Below are 8,415 nucleotides of genomic sequence, written 5' to 3' on the forward strand. Positions count from 1 at the left end.
GGCACAAGAGTTAATGTAACCGGCAAGATCGCTAGCATCGGGTATTTAAAGAGAACACTGATGATAGTAAACTAATCTCTACGACGGATATTACAGCTTTGTGTAAATTGTTTTTTTGGGTGATAATGGTTAGAGTTAATTCAACTAATGTTATTAAAAAATATCGGCTTGAAAGTTAATTGAGAATTGGGATGGAAGAACAGAAAATGAAGAGCATACAGAGGATGGAAATAAGTGGTTTTACCGTGAACCCGGGGCAAGTAGATTTGGCTGGGCAACTCAATTTCAAAAGTTGGTAACTTCTTTTTTAAAGCCTTAAAACAATTCAATGCAATAAAAATTGAAAAAAACAATTGATCACCATGGATCAATAATCGTTAAATAACATTCATTATTTAGGAATAGGAAATGATTCAATTCAGGCCATAATAAAAACATCATGCATTGAACATGTGTTGTCAGCAAATGGATTTAATTATCTATTATTTTATTAAAAGAATGTATAATATTCAAATGTTCATATTTCTGGCTCGTTATTCTTTATTGGGCAACCAAAATACTAAAGATGATTGCCCACAATAGAAACAGTTAGTTTTCAATTCCCTGGCATATCATTGTATCTCATTGTTATAAGCATTGCATTAAAAGTTGTGATTGAGGTTAGCCGTTGTTTATGGATATTTACATTTAGCTGACGTTATATATGAAATATATATAGTCGAGCTATCCTACTCAACCCGGCGTCGGCGTGCGCATTGGAATGTTTGCGTACCACCTCAAATATATTTCCTATGTCCCATTGACATATTGGTTATATTTTGGCATACTTCATTACCGACATAACCCCATCTATAAACAAGAGTAGACAACTCATTTACTGTATCAAGCATTTTACAGAATTAGTAGGCCCTTTCACTTAGAATAATATGCATATTATTATAAAATCTATGTTAAGGTTTGCATATGACCTCAAATATTTTTATGTCCCTTGACCATATTGCGTTCAGACACCATGTATTTGCTTATAGGAACAAACTGACCCAATGTTATAAACAAGAGAGATAACTGTATCAAGCATTTTGTAACAATTATGCCTTTTTTTTTTACTTAGAATAAGCATATAATTGATAAATATATTATTTAGTTTGGTACACCTTTAATTGCCATAACTGTTATTATGCATCCCCCCAAATTTTTAGGGGGAAGCATATAGTCGGCCGCTTTGTCTGTCCGTCGGTTGCACAAATGTGTTTCGTACCAATTTTTTTGTACCAAATTATATATGTACCATTTTTTTCGTACCCAAATAGGTTTTTGTTACCCTATTTTTTCGTTCCTATAGGTTTTCATAACCAAATTTTTTTCGTACCCAATTTTTTTTTTACAAAAATTTGTTCGAACCCAATTCTTTGAACCTTTGTTCGTACTCAAATTTTTTCGTACCAAATTCGTTTGTCCCAATTTTTTTGTACCCAATTTTTATTTGAACTTTTTTTCGTACCCAATAGTTTTTCGTACCCTAATTTTTTTAATAACCAATTTTTTTTCGTACCCACATTTTTTGTACCCAATTTTTTCGTACACAAATTTGTCGACCCAAATTTCTTCGTACCATTTTTCGTACTCATTTTTTTTCGTTACACAAATTTTTTCGTACCTTATTTTTATGTTGACCCATTTTTTAGTACCAAAATAGTTTTTCGTTCCCTTATTTGTTTGTACCCTTTTATCGTACTCTAAATTTGTTTTCGTACCCAAATTTGTTTTTTTTTCCTACCGCATATTTTTTCCTACCATTTTTTTTAGAAATAATCAATTTTAATTCGATTTCATTCTCCACTCATTCCATCACGCGAAAACCCTTAAGGTGTCGCAACTCTAGTAAAACACTCCAAGTCCGATTTGTTGTGTTACGGGCCCCGTTATGTCCCTGCGGGCCGATTATCACGCCCGGCCCAGCTCAGCCGTTGTATTAGTCTAATTATATCTCGACTTACTCGGTGTGAATTTTCTTAGTGGAGCCCTAATTAGGTCATCCCGCTAAGAAATTTTGCACCGAGTAAAGTGGAGATATAGAGCGAATATTACTTCGAAATAAAAGCCAGTAACTTTCTTTCTTATATGGCTGGAAAGTGAGCGGAATAAAAAATAATAAAACAAGTAGTAAAGGTGTATAAAACGACGAAAAATACCTGCCTCGGCAAGGACGTCGCCATTTGTTTATCACGTGATTACCCCCTCTGTTTACTGTTCACCCAGTTTATGCTGTTTTTCGACCGAATTTTCTATTTTTTGGGAAAAAATCTACCATTCTTCCGTGATGTTTTTCTTTACAATAGAAAGGATACACCATTTATAAACTCGACCATGCGCCTTGTCTAAAAAAACTTATCTTTATGATATAACTTAAAAAAAAACAAAACTGATGAACTAACCTCTCGCGCGTGGCTTTTGTTGTTATCTTATCGAAGTACTATCTGATATTAAAGTATCCGCATACCCAGCGTGTTTCGAGGATTAACTTTACCTAAAATTATTTTCAATTAATTTGGGTACCGTTTGTTTCACAGAAATATATAATGAGTTCTTCGACCATTTCCGTTTCAAGAAGCTGTTACCAAGCTAAATCAAAAGAGAAACTTTAAGAAAAAAATCTTTTAGAAATATATTTCAATTATATATTTTATTTTATCTGGTGTTTGAGCAACGCATATTGTAATGAACGTGAAGAAAAAAATATCGACACATTAATATTTCCTATTGTATGTTTCCTTTAAAGTATAAAATTATAACTAATCGACAATCTTATTTAGTATTTTACATGCTGATTTAGAGTCCGATTCTGTGAGTACATATTTGTGTTCCTTTTTAAATTATGTATGGAAATGAACCTGTCTGCGTCAAAAATTAATACAAATTCTCTTTGTGAATTGCTTAAAGATCTTTTATCTGTTTGGTTCTCGCAGATTAGGCTAAATGATATTAATATAACATGACGAGCATTTTGTGTGAAAACTATTTAAAGGAAACTATACAAAGTAGACGGTAATACAATGATTCCCGAATATATTTATTAGTTTAACCAATAAATGTTAAATAAATAATAATAGTAAAATATTACCATCGCTTTACTGTATTCCTAAATTTGATTTAAAAAATATATACAAAAGTCGTTTTATAAATTCAGCGAACAATAATTATGTTGCTGTTAGAAATCAAAAACTTACTATTGTAATAAATATACCGAACTAACGACAGACAAACGGGATCACGAGGATGTATGGAATTTCTCAATTGTAAAAAATAGAATTGTCAAACAAGCATGTCTTCGTTAATTATAAGTAACTTTTATATCTTAGTGCATTATTCAAAATTATTCTTTTTAAAGACCTTTATAGCTTCTTAATATGTAAATCCTAATTAAAGGAAAAGTACACATGTGCGAGTGTAGCATGTGATCAGTGTGGAAATGCATTATACAGTCTCATCGTTAAATCTCAGACTCAACCCGGAACAATCGGCTTTAATGTGCGTAAAATGTCGTCCCAGATAAGCCCGTGCAGTCGTTTCTAGAAGAGACTTCCTTTAAACGAAAACTTCCATAAAGCGGAAAGAGTCGTTTAGATTATGTGCTTTTAAATGTTTTAGAAAACGTGTTCAAACATTTTTTGTCATGTGTGACTATCGCAAACGAAATTGGAGTGGGGGTATATTTAGGTTATTGTTGGTTGACAGTTACGTCCGTTGGTTTCTGCATATGTTGATAAAGGTTTGTTAACCCATTTATGCCTCTGGACTCTCCTATCATTCTTAATTGGGTCAATTTATTTCCAAAATTAGGGATGTCTAGTATAATTATTTCTATATTTAGAATATTTCTTACAGCGCATCATGCGGCGTCTCATCTGGGTCTACGTTGTTGCCAAGGCCTTTTTTCTAGACGCTAGGCATACATGGGTTAATTGAACCACTTACATATTTCTGAAGCGATTTAATCGAACTTCAAACTCCAAGCATGCCCTCACCATGAAGAGTAAGACGTAAATTTCACGCGAAGTGACTCTTTATTCCTGATCTATGTTCCATTTCATTAGGTCATGGTCATGGCTCCCTTATAGAATGGTATAAAATTGTGAAGTCATCTATTTCATTAGATTTTTTAAACCATGATTTAAATGACCAGGCGCTTGAAATTGTTAAGGGGTAATTTGAAATTTTTCAAGAGTAAAATTTCTGAAGTCAAGAGTGTTTTCTGTTTATTTACTAAATGATATTTGCAAATATTGTTGTTCAGTTAAAACATTAATTGTATTATATGAAATATATTTTGGAGTTAGCTTCTTGGCATCTTTGCATCAAAACGATGCAATATATACTTATGTAGTAGTATATTTTGAGAAAATTGCAAAATGCTTGCATCAAAAGCGGGATTCTGATTAATTTGAAATTCCTGCTTATGGGCATTTCTCAATGGATATACAATAATCTTCAGGTTTGTATTATTTTTTAAGTGTAGAAATGCAAGAGCCGCCGTCGTCAGGGACCGTTATTCACTTATAGCTGTATGATGTGCATTTGAATTGAGCCACAAATGTGAAAGCGATGCTTGTTACGATTGTGGTAACCTGTAAGTAAATCATTTCTGACAAATCGGTTGTGAAATAATTATTTGAACTCGGTTAATGTACTTCATAATTTTTTTCTTGGTGTAGTAAAATAACTAAAACGATTATTCAAAGCACACCGTTTTGAATAATTGAATTATTAATTTATTTTCTTAATTAGGAGTATCAACAAATAATGTAATTAACCGTAGTATTCATTTGACCTAACGAAGATAGGTGTGCCAATTTTATTAAAACCATTTCAAAAGGTTCACATCCGATTCCATTGATTATCAACTGGATAATTTGTAATCCATACACATCTTGCCACATCCACAAACGTTTTGTATGTAAGTGTGATGCAATCATGGTAGTTTATTGGAGTGTTTAACCTAAATACACAGTAACATGTTTGTCTAATCAAGTTCCTATTTATTTGAAACCTTACTGTTTAATCATAATTTTTGCCATCCGTGACGCTGCAGCTCTAATGCTTTCCGGAGTTTTCGAGGGGCAATATTTTCGCTGTCCGGAAAGTAATCCACACAAATCAATCATATCTGGATTCATTCGAAGGTCGAAACATATATTCAGCTTTTCCGATCAACTGCCAAATCATATGATATGTCATGTCCTGAAATAGTGACTTTTTTGCTGTTATGAACATATCAACGATATTTTCTAAAGTATTGTTTGCATAATGCTATTTACTTTTTAGAGCGCGGAATCGGTGTAATGTTAACCCATTTGCCTAGCGTCTAGAAAAAGGCGTTGGCAAACAGCGTAGACCCAGATGAGACGCCGCATGATGCGGCGTCTCATCAGGGTCTCCGCTGTTTGTTAAAAGGGATTTATGTAAAAATATTCTAAATTTAGAAATAAATATACTAGACATCCATAATTTTGGAAATAATTGATCCGATCCGATTAGAAGGATGGGAGAGTCCACTAGGCATAAATGAGTTTTTAAACGAGCATTTCGCCTAAGTTGACCGTGATTATTTTTCTTTTTTCATCAAGAAGTAACATTCCAATGGCAAAATTTCATTGATTGTGTGGAAACAGTGTGTATTTGATGAAAAATTGCACCTTGTGTTCAGAAAACAGTGTCGAAGAAAGAGATTCACTTTTTAAAATATATAATACTTTTCAAAAATTGTTATGACCTAAATATACGATATTCTACAACTTTGACCGTAATCTCTACAGAAATCCCCGGTTCTTCGAAAATAAGTCAACGTATTCGACAGCGTTATCTGTTCTAATTATTGACTGGAAAAATATTCTCTATGCTCTATGTCCGGAATAGATATAAAGTTCACGGTAAGCTTGTCGCGAGCGTATATACTTACTTCATGTGTTATAAAGGCAGCAACACCTATCGCCCGTTGAAAAACTGAATTACTAAGAATATCCAAATTATTATAAATTTGACACATTCAAATGCCTTTTTGTATTTTGGTCGTTAAGATTCGTCCATAAGTAATTATTTCTGGGTATTACTGATTGTTGACAGAAAATCGATTTGGAGAGCGGGCATTGCCTTTTTATAAATGTTAATGCTTGTTTTGTCAAACAATAATAAGAATATTTAACTGATATTGAATGAAAATGCTCACAGTCGCTCGACCTGTTATCCACATATATATGTTTTCTCTTCTTGTGGTCAATATCAATATAGCTATTTTAAGACTATAATTAGCAAGCGCTCAAGTAAATGTCGTAGGGCAAGCATGATCTTAAACTGAGGTGGTAAGAAAAAGCCGTCATTTATCATTTTCCGGAGAATCAGCTGAACTCCCACAAGTGTCGCCTTGCATTAAAATGTAGCCTTAGATGAAATAAACGTAATAATAGAGGAAATTGTGAAATTGTGAGCTATTCAATTAACACAAGAGTGAAGCATGGCAGTCTCAAAGCACAATTAAAAGTCATATGTACATGTGTTTAAAGTACACTGTACATACTTTTTATCGAATAAATTAATAATCGTTTTGTGCATTTTCTTGTATCTTATAACTACACCCTTTATTGTGGTAAGATGTAAACTTGAATAAGCAAATAGTGTATGACTCTCAGATACACGTCTGCATCGTTTCACAATCGACCGATGGAAAAAGCCAATGATGCAAAGAAATTCAGACAGAGAACATAGACCCAATGATCGGCAATGTCCTTAATTCTCCACAATGTTCCCACTTATGCGCGATCTTGGCAATCATATTATAATGGAACCCGTCTGGAAAAGTAAGTTGTCACATAAAAGGTAATTTGATTAAGACATAACATGCACATCCAATAATGAGATTTCTAAAACTGTTCAGCTTTTATAGATTTTGATCGGTCATTTCGAGGAGAAGTTTTAACTCAAATTAATTTCAATTAATTTTTCTGTGCAGCTTGTTTCACAGCTCCCGTTTAAAAATATATTGATTCTCGGTCAATCAATAAAAATTTATATTTGAGTTCTTCAACTCTAACCGTTTCAGGAAGTGGATATCAAGCAAAATCAAAGTGAAACTTAAAAAAAATCGTTAAGAAATAAATGTCAAATGTATAAGCGTATTTTTATATTATCTGGGGTTAAGTAGAACGCATATTGTTATGAAGGTGAAGAAAAATATAAATAATATTGACACATTCATTTTTCGTATATTATAAAATGATAACTTATCAACAATCTTATTCAGCATTTAAAATGCTGATTGATAGGTCGAATTCTGTACGTATTTTTGATCCTTTTTAAAATTATGTATGCAAATATACCTTTCTCATCAAAATATAATAAATTCTCTATATGCATGGCTTAAATACCTTTGATCGAAATTCTGTTTGATTCTTGCAGATTAGACTGAAATCATTGAAATGATATTATTAAAGCATGACCACCATTTTGTGTAAAAACTATTTAAAGGAAACTACTTCATATTCTGAACATGCTGAATACAAAGTAAACGGTAAGACAATAATTTTCGATTATATTTATTAGCGAATTAAATGTTAAAATAATAGAAAAAAAACCATCCCTTTACTGTATTACTAAATTTTATAAAGATCTATACAAAAGTCGTTTTATATATTGAGTGAACGATTATTCCTTTTTGACGTCTTGTCTTATTGCTATTAGAAATCACATAGCTCACTATTGTAATAACTTTACCAAACTAACGGAAGAACATCGGGATCACGTGAAAGTATGAACTTTTCTAAATTGTGAATATTTGTGTCAAACCTTTATCTCTTCGTTAATTTAATAAAAGCTAAAATGCATCATACGCTGTTTTTGTTCAAGCAACAGAAAAACTTCCTAAGTTTTATTGAATCTTATTGTATTAAATCCTGTTTTTGACCTATGTAATGGCTTTATTGAAAACAAGTATATATATATAATGTCTCCGCAAGAAATATGAAGTAAAAGTTGTCTCTCGCATGAGTTTTAAATTTCTTCATTTGCGCAGCGAGATCCATTTAAGCCAATTTTACTATTGTGTTTATTATGCGGATCCGAGCATTAGGCATTAATTTCTACCACAATTGCCTTTTTAAAAGACATTTATTGTTTCTTAATGTGTACATAATAATTAAAGTAGCACGTGGGTGAGTTCAGCGTTTGATCCATTTGGAAATACAATACGGCCACGCGTCGTTTTACGTCGTCAGTCGCACTCCGGGAAACAGGGTAATGCATGTACGTAAAATGTCGTCGTCCCATATTAGCCTTTGCAGTCTTTTGGAAAAGACTTCCTTCATAAGAAAATTCCAGGAAAGCGGATATTTTCGTTTACACTCCGCTGCTTATTGTTTGAGAAAA

The sequence above is a fragment of the Dreissena polymorpha genome, chromosome 2 (genome assembly GCF_020536995.1).
Source record: "Dreissena polymorpha isolate Duluth1 chromosome 2, UMN_Dpol_1.0, whole genome shotgun sequence".
In the NCBI taxonomy this organism is placed as follows: Eukaryota; Metazoa; Mollusca; class Bivalvia; order Myida; family Dreissenidae; genus Dreissena; species Dreissena polymorpha.